This window comes from Ranitomeya imitator, chromosome 5, assembly GCF_032444005.1.
Source record: "Ranitomeya imitator isolate aRanImi1 chromosome 5, aRanImi1.pri, whole genome shotgun sequence".
Taxonomy (NCBI): Eukaryota; Metazoa; Chordata; class Amphibia; order Anura; family Dendrobatidae; genus Ranitomeya; species Ranitomeya imitator.
The window spans coordinates 258,426,694-258,441,758 of record NC_091286.1 but is presented as its reverse complement, the minus strand read 5'-3'; positions in this window follow the sequence as shown (position 1 = coordinate 258,441,758).

The following is a 15,065-nucleotide window of genomic DNA, read 5'->3' as shown; positions in this document are numbered from 1 at the left end:
TTGACAAAACCTGCAAGATGCACTTATGTTCCTGTGTCTTGCATGTTAATGTTCTGAGGCTTGATGGATTGCACTAACAAAAAAAATGCTGCATGTGGCAGTTCATGTATTGCATGACACAATTATTATTGATCAGAATTATAAAAATGGTCGTGTCCCAGACATCTTCACTTGTGACTGGATGTGTACGATGTGTCTGGTGCAACTCATCCCTATTCAAATGAAAGCTGTAATCTCATCCTCAGCACAAGTGCAAGAGTAGCACTGTTTTTGGATTAAAAAATCCCTTTTCTAACCTTAGACAACCCTTTTCATGCCTTTGTATTTAATATAGTGATTTATACCACTTTTAAGTATGAGGATCCTGCTTTACTTAAAGGGGTTGTTTAGTGAAAACAAGTTATCACCTATCTACAAGCTGGATGATAACTTTTTGATCTGTGGAGTTCAACTACTGGAACCCAGATTGTTTAGCACGACAAGACGCTTTTATGCCTGTCAGAATGGCGAATGCATGACTGCAGCTCCATAAACTCCTTATGGGGCTGTTGAGCGCTTCATTCAGCTTTTCTGTCAACAACATCAAGAATGATTAGAGCAGTGTCCCCCAACTCTGGTCCTCAAGAGCCACCAACAGGTCATGTTTTCAGGATTTCCTTAGTATAGCCCAGGTGATAATTGCATTACCTGGAAAGGCAAGAATTACATCACCTATGCAATATTAAGGAAATCCTGAATACATGACCTGTTGGTGGCTCTTGAGGACCGGAGTTGGGGAGCACTGGATTAGAGTGACGACCGGGTATCTGAACAGCCTCCCATGTTTTCTAACAAGGATAAAATTGTCCTATCAGGAATGAAAATTCCCCATTCTGCTGATCAGTGCTGGTCCCAGAAGTCAAACCTCCACCCATCTGTTTTCACTGGATAATCCTTATAATTGTGCAAGAGAAAATGACAAAAACTATTTTACCTCCTAACTTAGTAGACCCACCCTAACATTTATAATTGGCTATTTAAACATAAAGGCATTTTCTTCTAAACCATAATCTACGGAGAACAGTCTGTCCCTGTGCTTGAAATTGAGACGGGTCACAGTGGGAGATATAATTTCGGAATGCTTCCATGGCTTGCTAGCGAGCCTTGCCATTTGTCAGCACTGAGTCTTCCAGCACAATGTGGGGGTTAATGCCTTTAGGCAAAAATGACTCTCAGTGGCAACATACATCTGCCACTACATCATGCGTTTATGTTCAAAATGACTTTCTTCTTGAGATTTGGCACCACATACAAAACAAATAGTGTGAGGTAGAGGCTTCCCCACCGAGACTTGTAGGTGCTCACAGAGCGAGGCCAGTTGTTGTGGGTTTAGAGAGTATTTGGAAAAACACGGCCGTGCATTTTGGACACACTGTCAGCGCTCTGAGCTTACAATTTTCATCAGCCGTAAACAGTTCCATGTGTATTTTATTTCCATGTGAGTTGGGCATCCTTCAAGGATTAAAACCAAGCAGGAGGGGATATCATCTTTTTTTTCCAAACACATTTAGCTGAATTTGTGCTTTAAGGAAATGGAATGTATCAACTTATTTGGAGCACAACAGCCAGGAATTGGATTTCTGAACAGTTATTTCATTGAGTTATTCTGCCGTAATTTAAAAAGTATTGGGATTGGAAAAATGCACCCAGACCATCCACATTGGGATATTTGAGGTATGAGGCCAATAGGATGTGCTTAACAGCAGCACAAGGCCAGGGTTTAATAATAACTTAATAACTTTTCTGTATTTGGGGTTGGTAGCAATGTAAAATACCTTAAATTAAGAATGAATATTTTTTTTCCAGAAAAAAAACAGAACCAAAGAGAGATACTTCCAGTAAAAAATAGTATAGCTCATACTTTGCATTTCTATCTAACGTTAACAGATAGAATACAGAACCTTGAATTAATATTTGCATAGCTAAGCCCAAGAAGGAAAGATGTGACAATGTAGAAAACGGTCGTAGGAGCGCAAAGAACACAAGGACAAGGTAGTAATTTCTTAAGCCCTACTTGGAAAAACAAAGAAAAGGAGGCATGCACAAAGTGGGGATCACCACACTAAAAGTCATACAAAGATTACAAAATTTATTGAAGTCCAAAGACACTGAACACTGCAAGAAAACATTTTTCTGTGTCCTGGTTCTCCACCCTCCCTGTTTGTCCTGCAGCATTCCCTGACTCCTTACAAGGGTCGGAACTGGGTTCTATACAGGTTATATATTGCTCTATCCTATCTATCAGGCACGATTTTCTTTGTGCTCCTATGTTAGACTGACATCCCCAGGATTTACGGGGGGTTATCTTTGCTACTTATATTTGCTGCATAGGTACATTGGATTGGATTTTCTTTGTTTACATGTAAATTTAGAACTGCATGTTATACTAACTGTGCTGGAAGGACTGTTTTTGTATATCTTTTTTCAGTGTACCATACTGCTTTAGATCATATTATTGTGTGTGAGGGTGGTCTTTGAACCAGGGTTTTAGACCCTATTATGGGTCTTTGTACTTACCATGTATATGGTTTTTTTATGTGTTTTTAAATGTTTTCTTGCAGTGTTCAGTGTCTTTGGACTTCAATAAATTTTGTAATCTTTGTATGACTTTTAGTGTGGTGATCCCCACTTTGTGCATGCCTCCTTTTCTTTGTTTTTCCAAGTATAGCTGTATTAGTGGCATGCGATGGGAGATCCCTTGTAGTGGTGCCCGCCAGTCTTTTGTTTTCAAAATTTCTTAAGCCCACAACGCGTTTCGACAATAAACCATCTTCATCGACAGTAAACCTGATGAAGACGGTTAACGTCGAAACGCGTTGTGGGCTTAAGGAATTACTACCTTGTCCTTGTGTTCTTTGCGCTCCTATGACCGTTTTCTACATTGTCCCAGATACTATCCTCCATTGGAGGTTTACGGCTGGAGCTGCATTGGACGACTCATTAATTTTATTTACCTCATTCACCGTTTTCCTGGCGCTCCCCAGTGACCGCTACTTTCACTAATTTTTGCAAGAAGGAAAGATGACATTTCATGGAATACAAATCAGCAAATGCAGTGGGGCAAAAAAGTATTTAGTCAGTCAGCAATAGTGCAAGTTCCACCACTTAAAAAGATGAGAGGCGTCTGTAATTTACATCATAGGTAGACCTCAACTATGGGAGACAAACTGAGAAAAAAAAATCCAGAAAATCACATTGTCTGTTTTTTTAACATTTTATTTGCATATTATGGTGGAAAATAAGTATTTGGTCCGAAACAAAGTTTCCTCTCAATACTTTGTAATATATCCTTTGTTGGCAATGACAGAGGTCAAACGTTTTCTGTAAGTCTTCACAAGGTTGCCACACACTGTTGTTGGTATGTTGGCCCATTCCTCCATGCAGATCTCCTCTAGAGCAGTGATGTTTTTGGCTTTTCGCTTGGCAACACGGACTTTCAACTCCCTCCAAAGGTTTTCTATAGGGTTGAGATCTGGAGACTGGCTAGGCCACTCCAGGACCTTGAAATGCTTCTTACGAAACCACTCCTTCGTTGCCCTGGCGGTGTGCTTTGGATCATTGTCATGTTGAAAGACCCAGCCACGTTTCATCTTCAATGCCCTTGCTCATGGAAGGAGGTTTGCACTCAAAATCTCACGATACATGGCCCCATTCATTCTTTCATGTACCCGGATCAGTCGTCCTGGCCCCTTTGCAGAGAAACAGCCCCAAAGCATGATGTTTCCACCACCATGCTTTACAGTAGGTATGGTGTTTGATGGATGCAACTCATAGTAACATAGTAACATAGTAACATAGTTAGTAAGGCCGAAAAAAGACATTTGTCCATCCAGTTCAGCCTATATTCCATCATAATAAATCCCCAGATCTACGTCCTTCTACAGAACCTAATAATTGTATGATACAATATTGTTCTGCTCCAGGAAGACATCCAGGCCTCTCTTGAACCCCTCGACTGAGTTCGCCATCACCACCTCCTCAGGAAAGCAATTCCAGATTCTCACTGCCCTAACAGTAAAGAATCCTCTTCTATGTTGGTGGAAAAACCTTCTCTCCTCCAGACGCAAAGAATGCCCCCTTGTGCCCGTCACCTTCCTTGGTATAAACAGATCCTCAGCGAGATATTTGTATTGTCCCCTTATATACTTATACATGGTTATTAGATCGCCCCTCAGTCGTCTTTTTTCTAGACTAAATAATCCTAATTTCGCTAATCTATCTGGGTATTGTAGTTCTCCCATCCCCTTTATTAATTTTGTTGCCCTCCTTTGTACTCTCTCTAGTTCCATTATATCCTTCCTGAGCACCGGTGCCCAAAACTGGACACAGTACTCCATGTGCGGTCTAACTAGGGATTTGTACAGAGGCAGTATAATGCTCTCATCATGTGTATCCAGACCTCTTTTAATGCACCCCATGATCCTGTTTGCCTTGGCAGCTGCTGCCTGGCACTGGCTGCTCCAGGTAAGTTTATCATTAACTAGGATCCCCAAGTCCTTCTCCCTGTCAGATTTACCCAGTGGTTTCCCGTTCAGTGTGTAATGGTGATATTGATTCCCTCTTCCCATGTGTATAACCTTACATTTATCATTGTTAAACCTCATCTGCCACCTTTCAGCCCAAGTTTCCAACTTATCCAGATCCATCTGTAGCAGAATACTATCTTCTCTTGTATTAACTGCTTTACATAGTTTTGTATCATCTGCAAATATCGATATTTTACTGTGTAAACCTTCTACCAGATCATTAATGAATATGTTGAAGAGAACAGGTCCCAATACTGACCCCTGCGGTACCCCACTGGTCACAGCGACCCAGTTAGAGACTATACCATTTATAACCACCCTCTGCTTTCTATCACTAAGCCAGTTACTAACCCATTTACACACATTTTCCCCCAGACCAAGCATTCTCATTTTGTGTACCAACCTCTTGTGCGGCACGGTATCAAACGCTTTGGAAAAATCGAGATATACCACGTCCAATGACTCACCGTGGTCCAGTCTATAGCTTACCTCTTCATAAAAACTGATTAGATTGGTTTGACAGGAGCGATTTCTCATAAACCCATGCTGATATGGAGTTAAACAGTTATTCTCATTGAGATAATCCAGAATAACATCCCTCAGAAACCCTTCAAATATTTTACCAACAATAGAGGTTAGACTTACTGGCCTATAATTTCCAGGTTCACTTTTAGAGCCCTTTTTGAATATTGGCACCACATTTGCTATGCGCCAGTCCTGCGGAACAGACCCTGTCGCTATAGAGTCACTAAAAATAAGAAATAATGGTTTATCTATTACATTACTTAGTTCTCTTAGTACTCGTGGGTGTATGCCATCCGGACCCGGAGATTTATCTATTTTAATCTTATTTAGCCGGTTCCGCACCTCTTCTTGGGTTAGATTGGTGACCCTTAATATAGGGTTTTCATTGTTTCTTGGGATTTCACCTAGCATTTCATTTTCCACCGTGAATACCGTGGAGAAGAAGGTGTTTAATATGTTAGCTTTTTCCTTGTCATCTACAACCATTCTTTCCTCACTATTTTTTAAGGGGCCTACATTTTCAGTTTTTATTCTTTTACTATTGATATAGTTGAAGAACAGTTTGGGATTAGTTTTACTCTCCTTAGCAATGTGCTTCTCTGTTTCCTTTTTGGCAGCTTTAATTAGTTTTTTAGATAAAGTATTTTTCTCCCTATAGTTTTTTAGAGCTTCAATGGTGCCATCCTGCTTTAGTAGTGCAAATGCTTTCTTTTTACTGTTAATTGCCTGTCTTACTTCTTTGTTTAGCCACATTGGGTTTTTCCTATTTCTAGTCCTTTTATTCCCACAAGGTATGAACCGCTTACACTGCCTATTTAGGATGTTCTTAAACATTTCCCATTTATTATCTGTATTCTCATTTCTGAGGATATTGTCCCAGTCTACCAGATTAAGGGCATCTCTAAGCTGTTAAAACTTTGCCTTCCTAAAGTTCAATGTTTTTGTGACTCCCTGACAAGTCCCCCTAGTGAAAGACAGGTGAAACTGCACAATATTGTGGTCGCTATTTCCTAAATGCCCAACCACCTGCAGATTTGTTATTCTGTCAGGTCTATTAGATAGTATTAGGTTTAAAAGTGCTGCTCCTCTGGTTGGATTCTGCACCAATTGTGAAAGATAATTTTTCTTGGTTATTAGCAGAAACCTGTTGCCTTTATGGGTTTCACAGGTTTCTGTTTCCCAGTTAATATCCGGGTAGTTAAAGTCCCCCATAACCAGGACCTCATTATGGGTTGCAGCTTCATCTATCTGCTTTGGAAGTAGACTTTCCATGCTTTCTGTTATATTTGTGGGTTTGTAACAGACCCCAATGAGAATTTTGTTACCATTTTTCCCTCCATGAATTTCAACCCATATGGACTCGACATCCTCATTCCCTTCGCTAATATCCTCCCTTAAAGTGGACTTTAGACAAGACTTTACATAGAGACAAACCCCTCCTCCTCTCCGATTTTTACGATCCTTTCTAAACAGACTGTAACCCTGTAAGTTAACTGCCCAGTCATAACTCAGTATTCTTTTTCCTCCAAACACGACAAGTTGTGTTTCTACCAAACAGTTCCAGTTTGGTTTCATCAGACCATAGGACATTCTCCCAAAACTCCTCTGGATCATCCAAATGCTCTCTAGCAAATTTCAGACGGGCCCGGACATGTACTGGCTTAAGCAGTGGGACACGTCTGGCACTGCAGGGTCTGAGTCCATGGTGGCGTAGTGTGTTACTTATGGTAGGCCTTGTTACATTGGTCCCAGCTCTCTGCAGTTCATTCACTAGGTCCCCCCGCGTGGTTCTGGGATTTTTGCTCACCGTTCTTGTGATCATTCTGACCCCACGGGGTGGGATTTTGCGTGGAGCCCCAGATCGAGGGAGATTATCAGTGGTCTTGTATGTCTTCCATTTTCTAATTATTGCTCCCACTGTTGATTTCTTCACTCCAAGCTGGTTGGCTATTGCAGATTCAGTCTTCCCAGCCTGGTGCAGGGCTACAATTTTGTTTCTGGTGTCCTTTGACAGCTCTTTGGTCTTCACCATAGTGGAGTTTGGAGTCAGACTGTTTGAGGGTGTGCACAGGTGTCTTTTTATACTGATAACAAGTTTAAACAGGTGCCATTACTACAGGTAATGAGTGGAGGAAAGATGAGACTCTTAAAGAAGAAGTTACAGGTCTGTGAGAGCCAGAAATCTTGATTGTTTGTTTCTGACCAAATACTTATTTTCCACCATAATATGCAAATAAAATGTTAAAAAAACAGACAATGTGATTTTCTGGATTTTTTTTTCTCAGTTTGTCTCCCATAGTTGAGGTCTACCTATGATGTAAATTACAGACGCCTCTCATCTTTTTAAGTGGTGGAACTTGCACTATTGCTGACTGACTAAATACTTTTTTGCCCCACTATATATACCTGCTCAAGCATTAAACCATTAAGAAATGCTGGGAGATTTTAGTTAGAAAATTTGAAATTAGGAATAGAGCTCTGATGTGTGACTGATACTGTATATGACAAAAGCAATGCCGAAACACGTGTCAGAGTGGATGTCCCTAGCGAGTCTCTGCTATAGTATACCTAGGTATTATGCTTCTATTATGCCTATTAGATCTATTAGACATCTAATATGTTATCTGACTGACTGCTTGTGCCTTTATACTCAACATTTCTATGCAGACATATATCCATATCTTATCTGTTTTTTTTATCATACCTCTCTCTCTATATATATATGGTCTTGATCTAGCGAATTACAGGCTGTCTATATACAATTGACTTATACACAATCAACTTATTTGGCTTGTATATTACATCTCTCTATATACATGGTCTTGATATAGCACAGTGCAGGCTATCATTCATTATATTGTAACTCTAAACAACAGATCTCCTTCCTTCATACATTAATACATTTGCACATAAAATGTTATGTCTTTTTGTATTGTTTCACATTTGGATGTGCGCCCCTTTTGTATCCTATTACATGTCCATTGCACATCAATATTTTTTATTAATAAAGTGTTTATCTGTTTATTATGTGATTACGTGATTCATTGACTTATTTATCAGCCTTTGCTCTGTTAGGCTATGTCTCCACTTTCAGGATTCCCTGCGCTTTGGACGCAGCGCATACCCCGCTCCGCCCAAAGCGCTGCCCCCTGTTGTACACGCAGTGATTCCGGATGTGTTCATTGAACACATACGGAATCACCGCATTGCATTCATAGAATGTGTTTTTTATCTTGCGGAGACGGAGCATCTCTGCAAGATAAATAGACATGCTGCGGTCAGGAAAGACGCGCCGCATGTCCAGCTACACAGTGCCGCCGGAAGCAGCCCTGCGCGCATAGTGGAGACGGGATTTAATAAAATCCCCTCCACTGTGCTGTAACATCTGGACAATGCGGATTGGACGCTGTGTCTTTACGCAGCGTCCAATCCGCTGCAAATCCTGAAGGTTTCCTGACCGTGGAAACATACCCTTATTGTTTATTGTGTTTTTTGCTGATTTGTCTGTCTGGCATTATGGTCTGATGTATATATACACATGCATGTGGAGCGCCCCTGTAGGCAGCTGGGCCCTTCGGTTCTCAAGGGGGATGTCACGGTGGCTGACCCGGTCCGTGGCCCTCGGTAGGTTCGTTAATAAAAGGAGGAAAGGTCTTTAAAGGGGAAATGTTCGTGACACCACCTGTGGTACTCGGTCAGGACCCTGGGGCGCTGCACATGCAAGTATTCATACGTGTGTGTATATATTTATATATATATATATATGTATATACATATATATATATATATATATATATATATATATATATATATTGTAATGGTTGTACTCACTCGGGTGCAACAGGAGGAAAACAGGAGGCTTGTTTCTTTAAAAGTTCATGTGGGTTTATTGCTTCATAAACCTCAGAAGCACAAACAGAAAGAAAACAGCCTTTAGGTCAGGCAAAACAAAGTCACAATGTCCTTAGCAGGGCTCTGCACCATCAGGCCTGTGGGCACACATGCTTGGTTAGTGTCCAGTATTCAGGCTCGGTCTGAAGCCAAACACACAGGAGGCCTTCTCCCTCCCAATACACAGACCATGTGCCAAACAACAGCCTCCATGATATAGGCTGTAACCACATCCAGAGGTGAGGTATGTGGGTAGCCAGTCCTGCCTGTCTCTCATAGCTACCCACAACCCAGTCCCTGGTGTAACAAACGAACCTCTTAGTGCTTTCATGCACTAGAGAAAATACTCTGGGTTACATTACAGAGACAAGCCATCTCTGTGACACATACCTCCGATCGACTATGTCACCATTAGCCACACTACAATATATATACAGTATATGTATATATATTGTAAGGAGACTAATGGCTGCGTAATCAATGGGAGGTATGTGTCACAGAGGTGGCTTGTCTCTGTGATGTAATTCAGAGTATTATCTTTAGTGCATGTAAGCACTAAGATGTTGTTTGGTGCACCTGGGTCCGGGTTGCGGGTAGCTATGAGAGATGGGTGGGTCTGGCTACCCACATACCTCACCTCTGGGTGTTGTTCAGGCTTATGTAATGGAGGCTGTTGTTTGGCACATGGTCTTGTTGTTAGGCGGGAGAAGGCCTCCTGTGTGTGTGGCTCCAGACAGAGCCTGAATACTGGACATTACTTCAGCCTGTGTGCCCACAGGCCTAGTGCACCAGAACGCTGCTATGGACATTTGTATTTACTGTTGCCTGAGCTAAAGGGTGTTACTTTCTCTTTTTGGCCTCTGGGTTTATGAAGCAATAAACCCCCATATGAACTTTTAAAGGGACAAGACTCCTGTTTTTCCTCCCGTCGCACCCAAGTGAGTACAACCCCTACAATACATACATATTTATGGCATATTGTGATGCAGAGTCACTTCTAATGGACAAGCCATGAGTCAGTGAAGTCAAGGAGATCAAGGTCATAAGCCAGGAAGGTACATCATAAAGAGAGGGTTGAGACAAAGGTCTAGTCAGGTCACAGTCCAGGGTCAGAATTCCAAAAATGTAGCAGATCAAGAAAAAAGGGATATGCAAATGGAAGGTCAAAGGAAAATCCAAGGACAGGCAACAAAGATCAGAATATAAGAACTCTGACATCAGAGCAAACAAACACCACTTGAGCTAAGGTACAACTGGCAATGTTCTAATCATTGTTAGCTAGCTAAATACCCAGGTAATCAGTCAAAAAAGGCAACACCTGGAGGAAACCCCACAGGCCTGGCCAGATTGGACAGCTGAGCTGTTAATCACAATCTTGGAAGCCTAGCATGGCCCTGATCCTATAGGGGGATTTTCCTTCCTTTCAACACTATGAGTAGTGAAATCATAACACATCTATTGCCTTATAAATTTGATTTTGCTATTTGTGTGTGCATATATTAATCATCCATTTCCATTTACTCTTCTAGTTATCTAAAGAAGTAGAAAGCCAAAGTGGTGAGGTTTTTCCCCTGACACAATATGGCGTACACTGCAAAGGAATGGCATGACTGGGTGTTGTCCATAAAGAGAGCCTATCCTAAGTCCTAAGTCTACTGGGACTCTACTCTGGAGTGATATGACAAGATACATGTTTTTGGAACTGATAGCTTCAAAACTGTATGATGTCACAAAGATGAGGAGTACAAAGAATAACGCATGGTGCCTACAGTGAAACAAGGTGATGGCATTGTTCCGATATAGGGCTTTTAGTGTCAGGGAGCTACATTTAATTGATGATACTATACAATCATGAATTTACAGGTGTACTACTCTATATTGAAAGCAAAAGATGCTTCCATCACTTAGCGCCCTTGGCAGACATGCATTTTTCCATGACATTGATCCAAAACACACATATGTTGCATTTCTGAAAAAGATCAGGATGAAAGTAATTTAGTGGCCCAGTATGTCTCTTGATCTGAACAAGTTGAGCATCACTCTCCATCCAGCATCCAGGCTCATTCTTGAATAGAAAAACATAGATGTTGCAACATGTCACCAACTTGTTCATTCCATGCCTAGAAGACTTGGTGCTGGCCTTGAAAATCATGGAGGTCATACAAAATACTAGATGTAGCAGTTGTTGATGTTGGGTGTATTCATTTTTGCATCAACTAATTTGAGTCAAACTGAAGATTTTCAGATTTTTCGAATGAAAGTTATATTAGTCTTACTTTCATGTTATGGGTTAAAGAAATGTTCTATGAGACTCAGTCTTATCAAAGTTTTGGAAATTGTTCTTGCATTGAGGGAGATATTGATTAAAATCCTACTTTTCAAAAAGGGTGAATACCTTTATGCTGAGCACTGTATATATATATATATATATATATATATATATATACAGTATATATATATATATATATGTTAATATACTACTGTATCTTATATACAATATACACAGTAGATGTACAAGATATATTAGTATAGAAATGTACTGTGTATATATATATATATATATATATATATATATATATATATATATAAAATTATGACATTTTACAATGAATTTAGTTATTTATGTCCAATTCTATTAAACCTTTTAAAACTGCTCTTTAATGAGACATGCCTCTAAATCTTGATCATGAGACGTGGAAATGTTTTTAGCTGGCAGCAACATTTATATGCGATTTTATTGTATATGGACGCTGGGCAGCATGTTCTCTCTGGCTGACAGGTGCAGATGAAAGCTAAAATCACCTTACACTCTTGGTTGTGCTGCTTTTGGCTGGTTTGTTGATCCGGAGTACTAGAATTTTATGTGGCTGAAATCATCTCTCCTTTCCTTCACAGTTATCTTTCTGTCCAAATATCCTTATTAGCATCCACTGATATCACACCATTCCAGAAAATGTCTGGAAACAGCCACCCCACCTATAAATTTCAATTCCCACTAAAATGTCATACCTTTTTTTGAAAGTACATTTCTTTCCACTTGGTGAAGGCCAAGATTCTCAGTTACATTTTATACCATGTCCCAAATTTTGGGCACAGGACTTGGTACAATCTCCTTCTCCAGTTGCTTTGGGCATGCCCCCTGCATCGTGTCTGGATATTGCAATTCCCACTGTATTTAATGCCACTCTATGCCCATCTGTCAAACTATAAGACGCTAAAGCTAAAGTTTTTATTTTGTCAAATAATAACCAAAGTCGCTCAGATGTAAAACAAACACTTGCATGTGAACAGCAACAGATTTATCAGCACATATCTATGCCTAATTAATATAAATATTCCAATGTAATGTGCTTATACATATGTTTTCCCATTTGTGTTTTTACTTTTCATCTATTTAGGGGAGATGAAGACTCTCTCCGCAGATACAGACTATAGTTTATCAGCCATCTTCTATCCTTCCTGGGGCAGCTATGAAACCTAATGACCTCTGTACCAGATTGTGAATGGGGCAGGGGGGTCAATTACTCGATCACTGTGCTGCTCTTTGCTTTCGTCATGGTATTTTAGCATTGATCAGCCACTACCTTGAGGATTATCTGGCCACTTCATAGCAGTACATTTTTTATTTATGGTTGTAGTATTTTTTTGTAGTACGTAGTATTTATAAACATTTCTATAGAGTTTCATTTATACTAGGGCCTGAATGTTAATTTGGAAAATTTGGTGAGTGCCAGACGGGCTGCTCCAAACTAAACATCACTTTTAGTAATATCTGCATGCATAAGTTGCAGTTACTGTTAAAAACTGGCGCAGAGCAGAGAGCCATTGATGTCCTGTTCCTTTACTTAAGGGGCTTTCACACTGCGTTCAAGCCTGTCCGGGCTTACGTCTGAACCTCCCGCAAAATGGGAATCAGACATATGCTCCGACAGAGCCATAGACTGCTATGGTGTCGGCAGAGCTAACGTGAGCTCTGCCGCACATAATTTTTGGATGTATAGGCCTACTGGAGGCGGACACTCAGGCGCAATCTGCTACATCTGAGTTACACACTATGTACGCATAAAAGATGTGGCACTCACCGCCCATGGATGCATCAATTGTTGTGTTTTAAGTCTGATGGAAAGCCGGTCCCATATGTTCTATAGCCTGTGAAGATTGCTAGTTACCTGGTGCCGCTCAGTTCGGAATCTTGTTTGTTTTGCTACATCTGAGTGTCTACCTCCAGTAGGCGTACAGGCCTGAAAATGATGCACGTCAGAGTGCTCGATCGCTCCACCGACACCATTATAGTCTATAGAAGTAAGGTAGATGAGTTCCAGCTTATTTTTAAATTACTATACTACTACATGGAAATACACAGGGTAGCACTCTTGCTTTGTGGAGGCACAGATGGGGCACTATTACTATGTGGAGACAGAGATGGGACACTATTACTATATGGAGGCACAGAAGGGGCCCTATTACTATATGGAGGCACACAAGGGGCACTATTAAAGCATAGATGCCGAATGAGGGCATTCTTACTATGTGGAAGCACACATTGTTGAAATATGGGTGCACACAGGGGGCAGTATTACTATATAGAGGTGCAATGTCGGCTCTACTGCTAAATAGAGGCACAAATGATGGCACTATTACAATATAGAAGCACAAGTGACACTAATATTATATGGAGATACAGGGGGCAGTATTACTACTGTAAATGGATGCACAGAAGGGAAGGGGAGTGATTCCACAGTAAAAATTACCTTATAATATGATTCTTCAGGGAAATATGATTACACCAATACCAAATGTGCAAAGTTTTTTTTCATTTAGGTGGTGAATAAAAATCAGAATATTGTAAAAATAAAAAAGGTGCTTCTGCTGCCATTTTCAGGATTCAGGTGAAGGAGCTGTGTGAAGGTTTGTTTTGTGGATCTTTAGCAGACGCTTTTTGCTGATACTTTTTTGGGGCAGATACAATGTTTTCATTGCCTCTTATTGCATTTTCGTTTGTGATGTTGTGGTGGCTGAAAAAACATAATTCTAACATTTTGAGCTTTTATATACACACCAGTATATATCAAAGTTAGGAAGCCAATATCAGTTGTACTAGTACACCCAACATCAGTAAGTGGTTAATTAATTGGTACAATGAAAGCTTGAGTAAAAAAAAAATCTGTCATACAATAATATGCATTGATAGATTTATTCTGATCTATTCCCGATGGATCAAAATATATACTGGTAAAACATATGCAAATGTTTTTTTTTTTTTTATCTATAGCACTAAGTGACATCCCAGGCTTAAATAAAAATGGATCCCAATAATATGTCTGCTTGCAAATGTGAGGCCTTTAGAAACAGTGTATACTGCAAATCTACATATGCAGCGGACCTGGATGGAATGTCTGCTGTGAATTACCGTAGCTGCCCTGTGTATGAGATTTTAAAAAATATTATGCATACATTTGCAGAGAATATTTGCAGCGTAAGTTGACTAGTACTGCTATAAAAATGGATTTCACCATTTCCACCATGAAATTTTATTAACCAATGCGTATTTAAACATATCCTAAAACTAGATAAAAAATGTGAGGCAAGTCTAATATGAAGTTGTAAAATAGTTCTAAAAATCAGTACAGGAACACAGTAACTTAAAATTGGTCGTGGCTTTTTTTTTTTTAGAAAAACTAAAATTGGTTTGCAGATCAGTCATTTTCTTTGAACCATTGAAAGAGTGTATGAGGGAAATCATAAATAACATAATAAAGTGAGGATGAAACTGGAAGAAATAAAAGTTCTATTAAAAAAGTCTTAGGAATGATTAGTATATCCCAAAAGGAAATGAAGAGGAGATTTGACTTGGAATGAAAGATTTGTTTAATGCAGAAGTCACTATGGGGTATTTGACAAAATGAATTCAAGTGGAAATGGTTTGATCTTGTGGGAATATGTTTACAGTCTATTAAAAGTTAAAATTGTTTATGATAAGTAGACACCAAATAGAAAGCATATACCAAGAGTCCTCATTCCGTTGGATTTTAAGAATACTCAAGGACCAAATTTGCAACTTAGACTCTACTTCATAGAAATAGA